This window comes from Balaenoptera ricei, chromosome 1 (genome assembly GCF_028023285.1).
Source record: "Balaenoptera ricei isolate mBalRic1 chromosome 1, mBalRic1.hap2, whole genome shotgun sequence".
In the NCBI taxonomy this organism is placed as follows: Eukaryota; Metazoa; Chordata; class Mammalia; order Artiodactyla; family Balaenopteridae; genus Balaenoptera; species Balaenoptera ricei.
The window spans coordinates 65,668,368-65,687,286 of record NC_082639.1 but is presented as its reverse complement, the minus strand read 5'-3'; the positions used below and the strand labels follow the sequence as shown (position 1 = coordinate 65,687,286).

Below are 18,919 nucleotides of genomic sequence, written 5' to 3'. Positions count from 1 at the left end.
CAGTTATAATTCATTCAAATTTTATGTATAATCACGTACGTAAATAGTAGTTGCTTCAAATTAGCAATATAAACTAGAGTTGCATAGATAAGACATTGGCATGTTAATTACTTAAACAACATGCAACATTCAAAACATTTTAACACATATATTTTCTTTTCTAGAAAAAAGGAAAGGGGGGAAGGAAATGAATATTTATTTAGTTTCTATCATGGGTCAGGCATTTTTGTGCTTTTTCCTATATTTTTCATGTAATCCTCAGAACTACATTGTAAAATAAATTTTATTGTGATTATTTTATAAAAGAGAAAACTTGAGCTTAAAGGCAGTAAGTAATTTGCTCATGGTCACAGAGCTAGGAAGTGACAAAACTGATTCCAAATCGAGTCTTTTCAACTCTTGAATGTATTCTCTACCTACTATGTTTGATTAGCTGGCATACAGTCAGTTTTTAAGGAATTTGGGTTTTTATTATAAATAGTAGTGTTTTAAAGGATTTTCCATAATTGTGAACGGTGTCTTGAATGCCAACTAATGTTTCTGCTACATGAGATGGGATTCTTTTTTAAAATTAATTAATTAATTAATTATTTTGGCCGTGTTGGGTTTTTGTTGCTACACGTGGGCTTTCTCTAGTTGTGGCGAGCGGGGGCTACTCTTCGTTGCGGTGTGTGGGCTTCTCATTGCGGTGGCTTCTCTTGTGGAGCACAGGCTCTAGGTGTGCGGGCTTCAGTAGTTGTGGCACGCAGGCTCAGTAGTTGTAGCTCACGGACTCTAGAGCGCAGGCTCAGTAGTTGTGACGCATGGGCTTAGTTGCTCCGTGGCATGTGGGATCTTCCCGGACCAGGGCTCGAACCCATGTCCCCTGCACTGGCAGGTGGATTCTTAACCAGTGCACCACCAGGGAAGTCTGAGATGGGATTCTTGTCCCCTTTTCCAGATGAGTAAGTGGGTTGATTGGAAAATGATTCAATAATGTGGTACGGGAAAAGTGATCTCTGAATTTTTGGAATGACTAGGCTGGAAGCAGAGTGCTCAGTGTTTCACAAACATCCTTAAGGAACTACTGGTCCATTGTTAGATGTCAGGATTTGCCTTGGCTGTCCTTTTTGCCTAAAGGGTCTGTGCTGGGCTACGATGATGGGGTCTGACTTCAGCTCTTGTTTTCATTCTTGTTTTTGACCTGATTCATGGAGCACCAGTGTCTTGACTGATAAAGGGAGTTGAGGGAAGAACCACTCCAGCCTTCTGGGGCTCTCTTAGCAAGCATCAATTTGTGGCTAGATTTTTTTCTGAGGCCCATTGAGATTGTTCCTGTGTATATCTAGACCCTAGGAGAACCCTTGAACTGATTGCATTTTTTTTTGTGGAGCAGGGGCCATGCAGATCCTGAACTTCCTCTGGCTGTTTTAGCACCACTACTACTCCCTCCCCCGCTTTGGCATGGTAGCAGAGGGCTTACTAAAGACAAGAGATTCTGTGTGTTTGCTACTTTCCTCATCCTACCATCAAACGAGTTAGGCTCACCTTCTCCGTGTGAAAGGACAGGTTATAGGACCAACTGCTGGTGCCTTGTAACCAAGTAACATAGTTGCTAAATGGGATTAACTCTATGAAGTAACAGACCTGCCAGCTGTCATCCTGGTTTCCTTTAGTAATGCAGACAGTGCCAGAGGCAATTTCTAACTGTGTTAATGATGATTGCCTGCCCCTCCCCCCAAAAAAAGCCTTCAATTATAGTATGTCTAAAAATGAGAGTTAATCAAGACAGAATGATCAATTGGCTAGGTAAAATTTAACAAGTGAGTTTCATTCCAACTGAGTTACAAAGGTGATTGTAATGTTTGAAAACTGTCTTTTAGAGAGAGGCTCTGGAAAAATTATAATTCTGAAATGCTGGTATAATTTCCATGGTGAGGAAATGGTCATTATGTTAAAATACATGTTTATTTCTCTCTCCCTCATCTCTTTTTCATATTTCTTTAAATATATGTGTTTTCCTATAATGTAAATTTAATGATTAAACTATATTTAAACTAATGCTTTGCCATTAATGAGAGAAAGGTCACCTTTAAAAAGTTGATTCAGTAGTGTAAGTTATTTCAGGACTGGAGTTGAGCCCAGTTCCTGTTAATGAAGACTATTTCCCTTTTCTTTTTCTAAGACAGTGGAATTAAAATAATCAGTTCTGTCTCTTTCCAGTCATGATGCATTCTAGGCTTAGGTAAATAAACCCAACTGAAAAATAACAGACTAGCCAACCCTGTCTGTCACTCGGCTCGAAGCTGTCATTTTTCGTTTCAACGTTATATTCATGAGCATTAATATGAAAAGCCTCTGTCAAACGTTTGCTTCGTGTGTTTTGATTGCTTTAGAATGGCAATTTAAATACTGAATTTCAGAAACGAATTAGGAGGGGGGTGGAGAGAGAGCCCTGCACAAAGTCAGGCAGCTGGTTCTGGTCTTGCTCTGCTACCTTGTATGCGCCTGGATAAATCACTTTAAATTTCTTAGCATGCTTCCTTTGCTTTTAGAACCAAGATGGTTCGACTAGGTTGGGATGGCACATAGGTGTCCGCTTGTCTGCCAGCTCTGATCACTTGGTCATGCCTGCCTAGGGGGCTGCACTGGGGATGAGGGTGAGCCTTTTCCAGGTGACAGGAACACTGGGAGCGAGAGAGCCACTTATTTGCCAATACCCAGACTCAACTATCAATACTTCTTGGGTCATTTTCTGCTTCTATTATGACTTTCATGATTGTTTTTTTTGGCCAAGCCACATGCCTTGTGGGGTCTTAGTTCCCTAACTAGGGATTGAACACACGCTCTTGGCATTGAAAGCACGGAGTCCTAACCACTGGACCGCCAGGGAATTCCCATGACTTTCATGATTTATTCTTAATTTTTAACCACAAGAAATGTTCTCTCTATCCTTGAAGGTAATTTGAAAATTTAAGAGCAAGGAGACATAGTCTTTGAGATCATCTAGTCAAAACTAGGCTGATGTGTATAAAAATGCTTTGTAAAATGTCGAGCACTATTTTAGATATTTGAGGACAACATGGCTAACTAATGGTAAGCTTTCCCATTGTTTTTTTTTGGGACCCCCCTTCCTCCCTAATTTTTGTGAAACGCTTGCTAGAGAAATGATGCAGGTTTTTAAAAGTACATTTCTTAGAAGTTATTCCACTGACATTAAATTAAGAAAATTAAGTGTTAAGTTGTACCGTATAGGCCGTAAACACTGTAGATATTCCAAGAACTAGAGAGCTAGAGTCATCAGGGGATATTGAAAGAAGAGGTAGAACTTGAACAAGGCCTAAAATGGGCAGAAGTTAGTAGGGCATTTTTAAGTATGGGACAGAATTTGGAGAAAGCATGGAATAAGAACAAAGCATAATTTGGGACAATAAACAGGAAGTATAAACAGGTTTCAATAAGGAAAAATTTGAATTGCTAATAATATTAATATTCATAGTTAACATTTATTCATTCATCTTCCCACCAATATTTTTTGAGTCTTTCCAATGTGTCAGACCCTGTTCTAGATACTGGGGGTATAGCTTTTAGTAAAATAGACAGAAATCATTGATTTTTAGAGCTTACATTCTAGTGGGAGAAGACAGATAATAAACAAAGCAATACGTGAAATATGTAATATGTTAGAGAGTAATAACTACAAAGGAGAAAAATAAACCAGGGGAGGATACAATGGAATGGTAGGGGTGAGCTGCAGTTTTGGATACAGTGGCCAGGGAAATACTCAATAGGTGGGTAATGAATATCACATTTTAGGCAGTCTGCTAAGTGAGTTATAGATATGAAATCATTTAATTTTCATAGCAACTTTATGAGAGTAGGTACGATTGTTATTCTCATTTTATAGATGAGGACCTGAAACACAGACAACCAAAGTCATCAAGAGTGCACAGCAATTAACTGTTAGAACTGGGATTTAAATCCAGGAAGTCTAGTTCCAGAGCTTATAATTTTGGTCTGCAAATCTGGATAACAAAAGTCCTTGAAGAGGCTGTCAGAGGTCACAGTATTGATAGCATTTTAGAGCTAGAGGGAAATTTACTTATTTTCTAATCCAGTGGTTTTCAAAATGTATTAGAGCCACCTGGAGAGCTGGTTAAAACCTAGATTTCTGGATCCTGTCCCCAGTTTTTTGATCTAGTAGGTCTGGGGTGAGGTCTGGGAATTTGCATTCTAACAGGTTTCCAGGTGATGCTGGTGTTGATGGTTTGGGCAGCATTTGGGAATCACTGGTTAGTCTAGTGGTTGGCAAACTCGGCTGCACGTTAGAATCACCTGGGGAGCTTGTAAGGCCAGCCCATGCCTTAATGCAGGAGGTACTGAGTACGCATAATTGGTCTGGGCTGAGACTCTGGTGGTATTAGTGACTACAGTGAACATAGGGGATTAAATACCACTGGTCTAGTTTAACCTTCATTTTACAGATGAGGAAACTGAGGTCTGAAGAAATAGCTATTACCTTCTTGTTTTGGCTCCTAGTATTCTGCACATTGTTTCTTGCTCACCCACTCGGTTCTTGATTGTATAAGGTCAGGAGGTCTGTTAATCTATTTGCCACACAGTAAAAGTTCAATAAACCTCTGTTGTTGAGTTACGAATGTAGCTGGGAATAGGGAACCACTGAAAGTTTTTGACCAGCAAAGTGACATAATGAATGTAATATTTTAGGAGGATTCATTATTAGAAAGGGTAGGGTAAAGAAATTAGAGCTGTGATGATCTTCCTTTTGCAATGTTCCTGTAGAGCCTTGCTACTCAAAATGTGACAGAGACCACCAGCAGCAGTAGTATCACCTGGAGCTTTGTTAGACATGCAACTCTCAGGCCCCACGTCAGACCTACTGAATTAGAACCTGCATTTTACAATATCCCCAGTGATTTGTATGCACATGGATGTTTAAGAAACACTGCCTAAAACATCATATGACCAATACCTGGGCTTATAGGGTGGCCCTAGAGGAGATTGAGAAGCAGCAGCAAACATAAATGGCTGAGCAGGTTAGCTTTTCCTTAAGCCTATTCCTTGATATCTTTCTTTCCTCCTCCAGGATCTTAATAGGTATTCAGTGGTCAAAAAGGTTTGGCAAATACCAGGTTAAATAAAGTTAACATGTTTCTTTATGACCAGACTTCTTTTATCTTTTAATATGCTAATGCACTTTCTGAATCTCTAAGATAAAAGTCGAAGCAGCTACACAGCACAGTTTTTATTGATCATGGAAGTTAGTCTGGGAGTCATCTTCACATATTACTATTTTGTGGAGCACATCTTGGTAAAGATGTAATAGGCCCTTTGTGATTATTAAGGTTCCAGACTTGTAAGATATTCTAGCCCCTGGTCATCTTAGACTTCCTACATTTAATATCTGTTACTTATCTGTGCAAGTGCCCAGCCTTTCCATCACTGGTTCAGGTATATGACTTTACTTCTGACTTACTTTCATTGGCTGAGCCCTATTTGGAAAGAATCATAGGATAGGTCTGTGGGTTCTGTCAGTGCTGGTCTGGGAAAAACATTCAAGAGTTAGTTGCTGGTTATGGTGTCTGATGAAAATGAGGAGGAGATACTGGAGAATGTTAGGGTCACTGGTAATTTACCAACGTTTAGATTGTGGTAGGAATAAAATCAGGAGGTATGACTGAGAGCAAATACTGAGCGTATAGAGAAAAAACATGGAAGTTTGATTGACTATTATGAGACACAACATCTGTCAGCAAATTTATAGTCAAAAATAAAAAGCGAATGAACAGATACATTGGGCAACTAGGGTAGGGTGGTCCAAAATGGCTTTTCTGCAGTTTATTTCCATTGATGGCCTTTTTGAAAAATCATGGCCCATTTTAACCTTGACAGGTTGATTTATCCCATATTCTATGACTCAGAACACATTTGATTTTAAATTATGTTCTCCAATAAATTACCGGTATTTTGGATATAATTCGTATTACTGACATAAAGTTTTTACTTTATTTTTGGTAGCAGAATACCTACTCTACTCTTAGCCCTAAGAGGAATGAAAATATTTTCTCAATAATACCCTTACTTTGGGCAGTAAGCACATCACTTTTAATTTTTATCTTTTCTGTTAATAAACCAATGGAAAGTATTTTTGATTTAGACCTGTCCCTCAAATGCTCAAAGGCTTTGTTTTTTATCCCGTTTCCTGACACTTAAAAAATGTCATTTCTTGAAAAATCAAGGGAGTACTGTTCTTTCTATTTATGGCATCAGTATAACTTTTCTTAGGAATTTTTCTCTTGAAAAATGTAATATTACTTTAATGGGTGAACTTGGATACATAAACGTTTCAAATCTGATTCAATTTGTTTCGCTTTACTGAACCCTTAGTTAACAGAATTTCTTGCACTTTCAGGAGAAATTTTGAAGAGAAGGGAAAAACATTTAAAAATCAAGAATGTATTGAATTAAATAGTCTTTGATTTCAGAAACTTCTGGAGGGGATTAGTGAAGTTTAAACCCACTTTTCTCCATCTCTAAAATCTACAGTTCTCAGAACACTATGACTAGAATGGTGATCCAGAGATCTTATAAGCTGCTAAGTCAACCCAAAGAAATTCAATTTTTCTTATTTTACTAGATAAGGCAGAAAAGTAGACTGATTCTTTACACAATATATAGAGGACGGCAGTCTCTAGAAGGAGTGCTAAGATGCTTGTTGTGTCCTATTGTCAGGCTAAAAATGGTGGGAGATGCAGTTAAGTAGGCAACCCTGACTCTTCAGTGGAGGGGGGGCATGGGAGATTGTGGTAGCTGAGTGACTACCTCTGAACAGGCAAAGAAGACTAGGTGGGTGCTATGAGCATCAGCTGCTGAATTTTGCACAGCATGGGTAGCTTGTGCCAACTCTACACCCTATGGTCATAGGGAAGGGATAATAGAGGCAGGAATTGTCCCACATGCCAAAGGTAAATTACTAATGAGCCTTACGTACATGCTACGGGTTGCCACTATTCTAGAAAGATTTTCAACAAGGATTGAAGCTGGAAATTCAAATTAAGCCTTGGGTTACTAGACAATACCATCAGCTAAATATTTGTACAACATCCATCCAATAAAGTTTTTATTAAACATCATCAGGTGCCAGGTTCTGTGCTGGCTGCTGGAATACCAGGGCAAAAAAGGTAAACGTTGTCATTGCCATTGTATTGCTTGCCAACTAGAATGGGATGCACATAAGTAAACAAAATAGTATAACATAGTATATTATGTGCTCTGATAGGAGAAATACAGTGAACCATGGTAACATACAGAAGAGGGGTGCTTAACTTTCAGTTAATGAGTCAGGTAAGAAAGGCATCTACAGGAAGGATGAATAAGCATTGAACGGACTGAGAGGAGCTGGGGCAGGAAAGAGAATTCTGGGCAAGGGCAAAAAAAGCATGTACAAATGGCTGGAGAAAGATGATAAAGAATGTTCCGTTTAGAACATACAGATCTTGGGAAGGAGGAGAAGTGGCTAGAAGTGAGGCTAGAAAAGTAAACACAGTCTAGACGTGGGGTTTTGTAAACTTTTAGGTTTATTCTAGATGAAAGGGAGAGCCATTGAAAAGTTTTCTAGCAGAGAAATGATTAAACATGTGTTTTAAGGTAATGACTCTGACAGCATTCTGGAAACTGGGGTGGAGGGAGATAGTACTGGAGACAGTGAGACCAGTGGGGACACTGTTGCAGAGGTTTACGTAAGAGAAGATGGTAGCCTGTATTTGACAAATGATTTCATTCTTAATGGCTGGTATTTTTGTATCTGGCACACTAGACATTAAAGTGATTTACTCTTACAAGATTCAAGATTTTATGTCATTCTTTAACTTAATATTGCCCATTTTATAATTCTTCAAGAAACCATTCTTATTTCCTCTCTCTCGTATCTTTGTAAATGATTATGTTTTTCTTGCTTCTTGAATATTCTCCTGCCAATGTCTTTTTTGCTCTTGACACATATCTCTTTTCCACCTTTTGTCGTTGTGTTTTCTTTTTCAAACTTGAGTAAGGAGAATTAATGTTGAGAGAGAAATAACTATGATTCTAGTGAATAGGTCTCGGTTGTCACAAATATGGAGAAGCTGAGGTTTCCTGGAAAGGACTAGTAGAAAAAAATTCAGTGGTTCTCAGCATTGGAAGGAAAGAAGATAGTTTAAAGACAGACAGTGCTTGTAGAGGAAAGGCTTGCTGTACAGCAATCAATATACTAGGATTAGGAAAGACCAACATGGATCAACCCCAAAGTGGAAAAAGTAATTAAGGGCACAAAAGGCACATAATACATGTCAAGTTCAAAGGAGAAGCTCTAAAATTACACAGGGGAGTTCAGAGTTTAAAAATGACAGAAAGAGCAAAGGCAGAAAATGACAAAAGCATTTCATGTAAGACTAACTAAAAGTGCTGAGATATTACAGCGATAGTACATGGGACACAAAAGGTCAGTGAACAGCCTGGAAAGGTGTCTAATGGATGGAAAGGGTAACCCATTGATTGAGGGGGCCTTGTAGACATTGATTAAAAAAAAGTAAAATTAAATGAATTCTTTGCCTCAGTGCTCTCAAAAAGCACAATCTTGCTAAAAAGAGAAATCAATTTAAAATGAAAGAAATAAAATTGTTCCTTGGAAATGTTACCAATCAATAGGTGGTAAAGAAATTGAGAAATTTGAATTCTCAAATAGAACTAGATATGCTTTCTTCCAGAATTAGTGGTGTCAAAAGCCAATATTTCATTCTTAGGTTTGGAAACCCTTTTAAAAATGTATTATGTCACTTTTGTGTATGTTGTTCGCAAGTCACTCAATGTAGGCCATTTTTAATTTTTAATTTTTTTTTACATCTTTATTGGAGTATAATTGCTTTACAATATTTTGTTAATTTCTGCTGTATAAAAAAGTGAATCAGCTATATGCATACGTATATCCCCATATCCCCTCCCTCTTGCATCTCCCTCCCACTCTCCCTATCCTACCCCTCCAGGTGGTCACAAAGCGATCTCCCTGTGCTATGCGGCTGCTTCCCACTGGCTATCTATTTTACATTTGGTAGTATATATATGTCAATGCTATTCTCTCACTTCGTCCCAGCTTACCCTTCCCCCTCCCCCTGTCCTCAAGTCCATTCTCTAAATCTGCGTCTTTATTCCTGTCCTGCCCCTAGGTTCTTCAGAACCATTTTTTTTTTTTAGATTCCATATATATGTGTTAGCATACGGTATTTATTTTTCTCTTTCTGACTTACTTCACTCTGTATGACAGACTCTAGGTCCATCCACCTTACTACAAATAATTCAATTTCATTTCTTTTTATGGCTGAGTAATATTCCATTGTATATATGTGCCACATCTTCTTTATCCATTCATCTATTAATGGACACTTAGGTTGCTTCCATGTCCTGGCTATTGGAAATAGTGCTGCAATGAACATTGTGGTACATGACTCTTTTTGAATATGGTTGTCTCAGGTGTCTCAGGGTATATGCCCCGTAGTGGGATTGCTGGGTCATATGGTAGTTGTATTTTTAGTTTTTTAAGGAACGTCCATACTGTTCTCCATGGTGGCTGTATCAATTTACATTCCCACCAACAGAGCAAGAGGGTTCCCTTTTCTCCACACCCTCTCCAGCATTTGTTGTTTGTAGATTTTTTGATGAGGGCCATTCTGACAGGTGTGAGGTGATACCTCATTGTAGTTTTGATTTGCATTTCTCTAATGATTAGTGGTGTTGAGCATCCTCTCATGTGTTTCTTGGCAATCTGTATACTTTCTTTGGAGAAATGTCTGTTTAGGTCTTCTGCCCATTTTTGGATTGGGTTGTTTGTTTTTTTGATTTTGAGTTGCATGAGCTGCTTGTATATTTTGGAGATTAATCCTTTGTCAGTTGTTTCATTTGCAACTATTTTCTCCCATTCTGAGGGTTGTCTTTTCATCTTGTTTATGATTTCCTTTGCTGTGCAAAAGTTTTAAGTTTCATTAAGTCGCATTTGTTTATTTTTGTTTTTATTTCCATTTCTCTAGGAGGTGGGTCAAAAAGGATCTTGCTGTGATTTATGTCATAGAATGTTCTGCTTATGTTTTCCTCTAAGAGTTTTATAGTGTCTGGCCTTACATTTAGGTCTTTAATCCATTTTGAGTTTATTTTTGTGTTAGGGAATGTTCTAATTTCATTCTTTTACATATAGCTGTCCAGTTTTCCCAGCACTACTTATTGAAGGGGCTGTCTTTTCTGCATTGTATATTCCTGCCTCCTTTATCAGAGATAAGATGACCATATGTGCATGGGTTTATCTCTGGGCTTTCTATCCTGTTCCATTGATCTATATTTCTGTTTTTGTGCCACTACTGTACTGTCTTGATTACTGTAGCTTTGTAGTACAGTCTGAAGTCAGGCAGCCTGATTCCTCCAGCTCCGTTTTTCTTTCTCAAGATTGCTTTGGCTATTCGGGGTCTTTTGTGTTTCCATACAAATTGTGAATTTTTTTGTTCTAGTTCTGTGAAAAATGCCAGTGGTAGTTTGATAGGGATTGCATTGAATCTGTAGATTGCTTTGGGTAGTATTGTCATTTTCACAATGTTGATTCTTCCAACCCAAGAACATCGTATATCTCTCCATCTGTTTGTATCGTCTTTAATTTCCTTCATCAGTGTGTTATGGTTTTCTGCCTACAGGTCTTTTGTCTCTTTAGGTAGGTTTATTCCTAGGTATTTTATTTTTTTGTTGCAGTGGTAAATGGGAGTGTTTCCTTAATTTCTCTTTGAGGTTTTTCATCTTTAGTGTATAAGAATGCAAGAAATATCTGTGCATTAATTTTGTATCCTGCTACTTTACCAAATTCATTGATTAGCTCTAGTAGTTTTCTGGTGGCATCTTTAGGATTCTCTATGTATAGTATCATGTCATCTGCAGACAGTGACAGTTTTACTTCTTCTTTTCCAATTTGGATTCCTTTTATTTAATTTGGGATCTGTTTGATTGTTACCAAGGTAGTTCTTACTTATTTTTATCATCTGTACATGGGATTGGCTGTGTGAATAGAAGGTGCCCAATATGTACTAGTTTCCACTTATACTTGCATAGGGTTATCATAACCATCTGCTAATGAGTCTGCAGGACTTAAAGGGGAAACCAAATGAAAGGGGACTGATTACCTTTTCTTTGTTTGGCCTTTAAAAGCTGTTCTCTCTGCTTTCCCTCAATGTTGATGACTTGTACTTTGAAGAAGGGAACAGGAGACAAACAGACTCCAGGTCATGGACAGATGACGGAAGTACAGTTTAAGTCCCTGAAAGAAATGTTGATCCTTCTTTTTATCTTCTGTCTTCAAAGCTGTTCAGAATAAGAAAGCCATCTTCAATCTCTGAAAGTAAAACCCTACCTATGTAGTTTAGTTCCAGATTGTTTGGGGACAGGTTCTAAGACATAAACGTAGGACTGGTGAGCGGAGAGAGGATCAGACTGGAGAGACCATTTTGGGTACATTCTTGTGGTGAAGTCAGTCACCAGTACTGCCAATGAATGCCTGAGTGATGATGGGGTGGTAGGAGGAATTTGGTGGGTATCCTAACATTGGAGGAAGATGTTTGGCTTAAGTTTAGCAGCTAAGCTCAATTTAGAACTTTAAATACGGTAATCTCAGGAAGCATGGCTGGACTAAAACTAGTTTTATCTAGGTTTTTCTCATTCTAAATAGTGGACATTGCTGATTGTGGAGGCTCTTGAAAGGAAAAGCAGAGAGGCACTATGACAGAATCACCTTTCCCCTAGAAGATACTAGGCCAGGAGAGAAAAAAGAGACCTGGATCTGAAATACAGGGAGTTCTCTTTTATTCTTGAACTATTCTTAACTTCAAAATATGCCACTTTATGTTTTGTAGTACTCTGTGGTTTTTAAAACGTTTTCTCAAATGTTAGATCTTTGACCACCTAAAGAGGCAAGTCAGGCAAACATCCACGTTTCAGAAGAAGAAATGAAACATGGAGAAATTGTATTTTTTTCTAGCTTTATAGAATTAGGAGTGACAGAGTATCCTTGATGCCTGTACATCAGTGTTGTCTGTAGTCTACACCAACGCTTATGTAGTTCCAGAGGTTACACAGTTTCTCTGTTCTTAGACTTTTTGTTGTTTGGAATTTTAAACTAGTCCATCTGTGAATAGTATTTAAAATAATGATTATTATGTGGTTGCCTTCCCCCAAATTCAACACAAGACTTCAGAGTATGCCCACTGTGTTCTTTGAAATTTGAGTGCTACCCCTACTCTCTTTTTTTATGTTTTCCTCTTTTCTGTCCCTGTGTAAGGCTGAGCAGAGTTTATTGCTGTACATATATCACATTTTGAGTTTATGGTAGGTTTTCTGTTAATGGGTTGGATATTATTGTGTTTCAACCCCTGTGACCCTGTGTCAGGACAGCTCGGCTCTGGGATATATTGCTGAGTCGTAATTTAAAAACCTTCACCTCTTCTCCCTGTCAAGCAAACTTGAACATATAACAGTGTTGTCTTAAATAGGACAGAATTAGGATTTATTTTTTGGTAAACGATGGATATTTGAAAAACAGTGTCTGCTTAGAATAGCTCTCTCTCTGTCTCTTCTCTACTGTCTTTAGATTCTTGCTCACAATGTGTTAAAGCATAATATAAGGTGGTAAAACTATCTTCCCCACTTTATCATGGTGCTATTTTAACTTATACCTTTCAACTACTTCATTTTATGAGTCTTTTTGACCCAAATTATTTTCTGTCCTGAGCAGCTTTCTTGTAGCTGATCATTGCCAGTTGCAATTCTCAGTATTTTCTCTTCTTTTCTCTCCATCCTTGCCTCCTTTTTCTCACTCCCCCTTTCTGTTATTTTCTATCATTCATCCACCCACTGATCAATTCATCCATTCATCCATCCATTTCTATCTCTTAGTAATAGGAAGCTCATATTTAGCATGCATAGTAGCCAAAGCTGTACAATTTCAGAATTTAAAGTTCGAAAGTATTCTTAAATTGAGCAAGTTTAAAGTGAATTTAGAATTGATCTGCCCACTCCGTTTTTGAGCGTGTTTTATAATATTATTATCTTTTAAGTATGATTATATAACCAGCTGCCCATAATTTATGGACTTTATGTGGCATCAAAAACTAAGAAGTCTTTGCTTAAGAGATTGAAATTTAAAGTCAATTCAGGGTGTAGATAAAAAGGCTTTCTGTGTCTATCCAGGTATATTTCAGTAATTGATCTTTATGATTTCAGTGGCTGTGCTGTTTCAGTATCACCCCCCTCAACTCCTCCCCCCAAAGATGGAGTCAGCCCTGCTAGCAAAATAACCCTCAATCTCTGGCACTCTGAACTGCCTCAAGATTATCTCACATTATAGTCTCCGAAGGAAAATGACAGGTGGCCAGGGAATTTTCTTTCAGCAATTCAGTCTGACTTCCTAAGAGAAAACTCTACCTCCCCATTTCCATCTTACAAAAGGCATCATGAGGAATTTAGATAACTCAGAGCTGAGTGACTGGTGAGTTACTGCATGATAAAGATATATTATTTAGGAGATGATGGTCAGAGACATGTAAACTAAATGAAGAAGGAAGAAATAATAGCTTCAGTCTCTATTTTTTGTGGAATAGTGCATATTTTCCAATATGTAGTAGGTTTTCCTGTGTTTTAATATTGAGAATTTTGTGTGTGTGTTGGGGGGAGGGTACAAATAATAATGTAGTAAATCCAGAAGGATTTCGATTTAAGGTAACCTAGCTTATGAGCCAAGAAATGTATCTTATGTGGGTGGTCTCACACTTTGTGCTGAATTTGTCATTATTGTCTTTGTTGAAATGTTATGAGAAAAGAAAAAAAAATTAGGGATATGTATATCCAGAGCTACAACCCTGAAGACTTGTTTGTGGGTTCAAATTTTTTAAAAAAGCTTCTAATGAAATAATTTTTACTAATATTTAAAATATCTAAAATATCTGAAACAGCTTTATTGAGATATACTTTAAATTTAATATAATTCTCTTTAAAGTGTGCAGTTCAGTGGTTTTTAGCATATTTGTGATGTTGTGTGACCATCACTATAATATAATTTTAGAACATTTTTACCATGCCAACAAGGAATCTCTTTTGCATTCACTCCCTGCCCCCCAGCCCTAGACAACCATTAATCTGTCTTTTCTACTGACTTGCCTATTTTGGGCATCTCATATAAATGGAACCATACAATATGTGCTCTTTGGAGACTGACCTTTACTAATAAACTTTTGTGATTATATAAGAAAATTGTTTTAGAATTACTTAACATAGATTTTTTAAAGAAAAACATTAAAACCACTTCTAGCAAATCACTCTTAAGAAAACAACTTTAAATCATGTTTTATCTGTTTATTTCCCAGTCTTTTTCTATTTATTTGTTATTTCATTCATTAATTTGCTTAGCAAATTAATTTATTGAGTATGTAACATGGATCAATCACAGTGCTGGGCATTGGACATACTGAGGTACACAGATGAGCAGCTTAAGAGTTGATGAAGAAGTAATAACCATTGCAATAAGTGTTGCAAATGAGTACAGACTGCCTGTACTGTACAATGCAGATCTAACTTAATTTTTCTAAAGAAGTTATTTAATATATGCCTATATATATTTTATTTTATTTATTTATTTTTTTAACATCTTTATTGGCGTATAATTGCTTTACAATGGTGTGTTAGTTTCTGCTTTATAACAAAGTGAATCAGTTATACATATACATATGTCCCCATATCTCTTCCCTCTTGCATCTCCCTCCCTCCCACCCTCCCTATCCCACCCCTCTAGGGGGTGACAGAGCACCAAGCTGATCTCCCTGTGCTATGCGGCTGCTTCCCACTAGCTATCTATTTTACGTTTGGTAGTGTATGTATGTCCATGCCACTCTCTCACTTTATCCCAGCTTACCCTTCCCCCTCCCCATGTCCTCAAGTACATTCTCTAGTGGGTCTGTGTCTTTATTCCTGTCTTGTCCCTAGGTTCTTCATGACCATTTTTTTTTTTTTTTAGATTCCAGATATATGCGTTAGCATACGGTATTTGTTTTTCTCTTTCCGACTTACTTCACTCTGTGTGACAGACTCTAGGTCCATCCATCTCACAACAAATAACTCAGTTTCATTTTTTTTTATGGCTGAGTAATATTCCATTGTATATATGTACCACATCTTCTTTATCCATTCATCTGTTGATGGACACTTAGGTTGCTTCCATGTCCTGGCTATTGTCAATAGAGCTGCAATAAACATTTTGGTACATGACTCTTTTTGAATTATGGTTTTCTCAGGGTATATGCCCAGTAGTGGGATTGCTGGGTCGTATGGTAGTTCTATTTTTAGTTTTTTAAGGAACGTCCATACTGTTCTCCATAGCGGCTGTATCAATTTACATTCCCACAACAGTGCATATCAATTTACATTCCCACCAACAGTGCAGGAGGGTTCCCTTTTCTCCACACCCTCTCCAGCATTTATTGTTTGTAGATTTTCTGATGATGGCCATTCTGACCAGTGTGAGGTGATATCTCATTATAGTTTTGATTTGCATTTCTCTAATGATTAATGATGTTGAGCATTCTTTCATGTTTTTGTTGGCAATCTGTATATCTTCTTTGGAGAAATGTCTATTTAGGTCTTCTGCCCATTTTTGGATTGGGTTGTTTGTATTTTTGATATTGAGCTGCATGAGCTGCTTGTAAATTTTGGAGATGAATCCTTTGTCAGTTGCTTCATTTGCAAATATTTTCTCCCATTCTGGGGGTTGTCTTTTTGTCTTCTTTATGGTTTCCTTTGCTGTGCAAAAGCTTTTAAGTTTCATTAGGTCCCAATTGTTTATTTTTGTTTTTATTTCCATTTCTCTAGAAGGTGGGTCAAAAAGGATCTTGCTGTGATTTATGTCATAGAGTGTTCTGCCTATGTTTTCCTCTAAGAGTTTTATAGTGTCTGGCCTTACATTTAGGTCTTTAATCCATTTTGAGTTTATTTTTGTGTATGGTGTTAGAGAGTGTTCTAATTTCATTCTTTTACATGTAGCTGTCCAGTTTTCCCAGCACCACTTATTGAAGGGGCTGTCTTTTCTCCATTGCATATTCTTGCCTCCTTTGTCAAAGATAAGGTGATAATATGTGCATGGGTTTATCTCTGGGCTTTCTATCCTGTTCCATTGATCTATATTTCTGTTTTTGTGCCACTACTGTACTGTCTTGATTACTGTAGCTTTGTAGTATAGTCTGAAGTCAGGGAGCCTGATTCCTCCAGCTCCATTTTTCTTTCTCAAGATTGCTTTGGCTATTCGGGGTCTTTTGTGTTTCCATACAAATTGTGAAAGTTTTTGTTCTAGTTCTGTGAAAAATGTCACTGGTAGTTTGATAGGGATTGCATTGAATCTGTAGATTGCTTTGGGTAGTAGAGTCATTTTCACAATGTTGATTCTTCCAATCCAAGAACGTGGTATATCTCTCCATCTGTTTGTATCATCTTTAATTTCTTTCATCAGTGCCTTATAATTTTCTGTATACAGGTCTTTTGTCTCCTTAGGTAGGTTTATTCCTAGATATTTTATTCTTTTCGTTGCAGTGGTAAATGGGAGTGTTTTCTTAATTTCACTTTCAGATTTTTCATCATTAATATATAGGAATGCAAGAGATTTCTGTGCATTAATTCTGTGTATCCTGCTACTTTACCAAATTCACTGATTAGCTCTAGTAGTTTTCTGGTGGCATCTTTAGGATTCTCTATGTATAGTATCATGTCATCTGCAAACAGTGACAGCTTTACTTCTTCTTTTCCGATTTGGATTCCTTTTATTTCTTTTTCTTCTCTGATTGCTGTGGCTAAAACTTCCATGTTGAATAATAGTGGTGAGAGTGGGCAACCTTGTCTTGTTCCTGATCTTAGTGGAAATGGTTTCAGTTTTTCACCATTGAGGACGATGTTTGCTGTGGGTTTGTCATATATGGCCTTTATTATGTTGAGGAAAGTTCCCTCTATGCCTACTTTCTGGAGGGTTTTTATCATAAATGGGTGTTGAATTTTGTCGAAAGCTTTCTCTGCATCTATTGAGATGATCATATGGTTTTTATCCTTCAATTTGTTAATATGGTGTATCACATTGATTGATTTGCATATATTGAAGAATCCTTGCATTCCTGGGATAAACCCCACTTGATCATAGTGTATGATCCTTTTAATGTGCCGTTGGATTCTGTTTGCTAGTATTTTGTTGAGGATTTTTGTAACTGTGTTCATCAGAGATATTGGCCTCTAGTCTTCTCTGTTTGTGGCATCTTTGTCTGGTTTTGGCATCAGGGTGATGGTGGCCTTGTAGAATGAGTTTGGGAGTGTTCCTCCCTCTGCTATATTTTGGAAGAGTTTGAGAAGGATAGGTGTTAGCTCTTCTCTAAATGTTTGATAGAATTCGCCTGTGAAGCCATCTGGTCCTGGGCTTTTGTTTGTTGGAAGATTATATAAGTATTTTAAATAATTGGGATCATATGACACACAAAGTTTAGTATCTTGTTTTCTTAAAAATTTGTAATGAATAATTTCCTATTTCTTTAAATATTCTTCGAGAATGCTATTTTCAGTGACTTCATAATATTCTACTGGATGGATATATCAAATTTATTGGAAATCTGAACATTGCCTGGAATTTAAACTGCTCACAGTGGCATTCACCTGAGGTTTAAAGTGACAAAAACTTACGTGTGAAAGCATATGAATTTATAAATAAGACTTGCCAGTTAATTCCTTTTAATGTATGTCTGCCCTGTACCTTTTGCTTTAAGATCCTTCTAGAATCAGGGCTTAGGATTTTTGGCTCCTGGAGATAAAAAGGTGGTTACAGCACCTTTTGCTTTAATAGACACTCTCACTGTCACTGCTGTAAGATATTTGGGAAATCTCAGAGAAATCCAATGTAAGAGGTGGCAAAAAAAACTGCTAAGCTTTCATGGGCTCCTCTGGACTCCAAGTTGAGAGTTCTTTCTGGACTTAGTTTAGATACTAGGGTGATTGTTGGGAAGTTAGGGGCAGGAAAAGATATTGTTGAAAATGAACTTTTAAAAGAAATGGTGACTCCACAATCATTGATGTTTGGGAAGTACTCTCTTTTTTATTTATGAGTTTATTTGCTTTTTATTTTTCCTTTTTCATTTTGGTTTCTCCTCATTTTAGTCTGTTTCTGTGTGCTCCCACCTTGTTTATTTATTTTATTTATTTATTTTTGGCTGCATTGGGTCTTTGTTGTTGTGCGTGGGCTTTCTCTAGTTGCGGCAAGTGGGGGCTGTACTCTTTGTTGCAGTGCGCGGGCTTCTCATTGCGGTGGCTTCTCTTGTTGTGGAGTGCGGGCTCTAGGCGTGCGGGCTTCAGTAGTTGTAGCACGCAGGCTCAGTAGTTGTGGTGAACGGGCTTGGTTGTTTCACGGCACGTGGGGTCTTCCTGGACCAGGGCTTGAACCTGTGTCCCCTGCATTGGCAGGCGGATTCTTGATCACTGCGCCACCAGGGAATTCCCTCCCACCTTGTTTAAATGTGCCCTCTATTTATCTCTATTTCTTTCCTGTGCAGGTCAGACATATTGTCAGCTACTTCTCTGGGGTCAAAGTCATCCATAAATCCTCTTCTGTTGGTCTCTTGGTTTTCTCCCACCCCTGCGTGTTGCCATTTCATTCCCCACTTTTGTGTTCCATTTTGCTTTCTTGGGCTGTTAGCTCTACTTCTATTCTTTCTTGGGGGGTTATAAGGTCCTTTTTTCATTTAGCGGTATAACCTCTTCATTCTGTTGTGCTTTGGTATCTGTGATGCTTCTCTCTCTCTCTCTCTCTCTGTATTAATATGTATTTCACCTTGGCTCTGTTCATTTC

The 18,919-nt window shown here is 37.7% G+C and overlaps 1 protein-coding gene across 1 annotated transcript in view; it reads left to right on the top strand.

The window, feature by feature from the left end:
* SLC44A5 (solute carrier family 44 member 5) overlaps positions 1 to 18,919 on the top strand; it is a 352,752-nt gene that overhangs the window by 61,863 nt on the left and 271,970 nt on the right. The window lies entirely within an intron of this gene.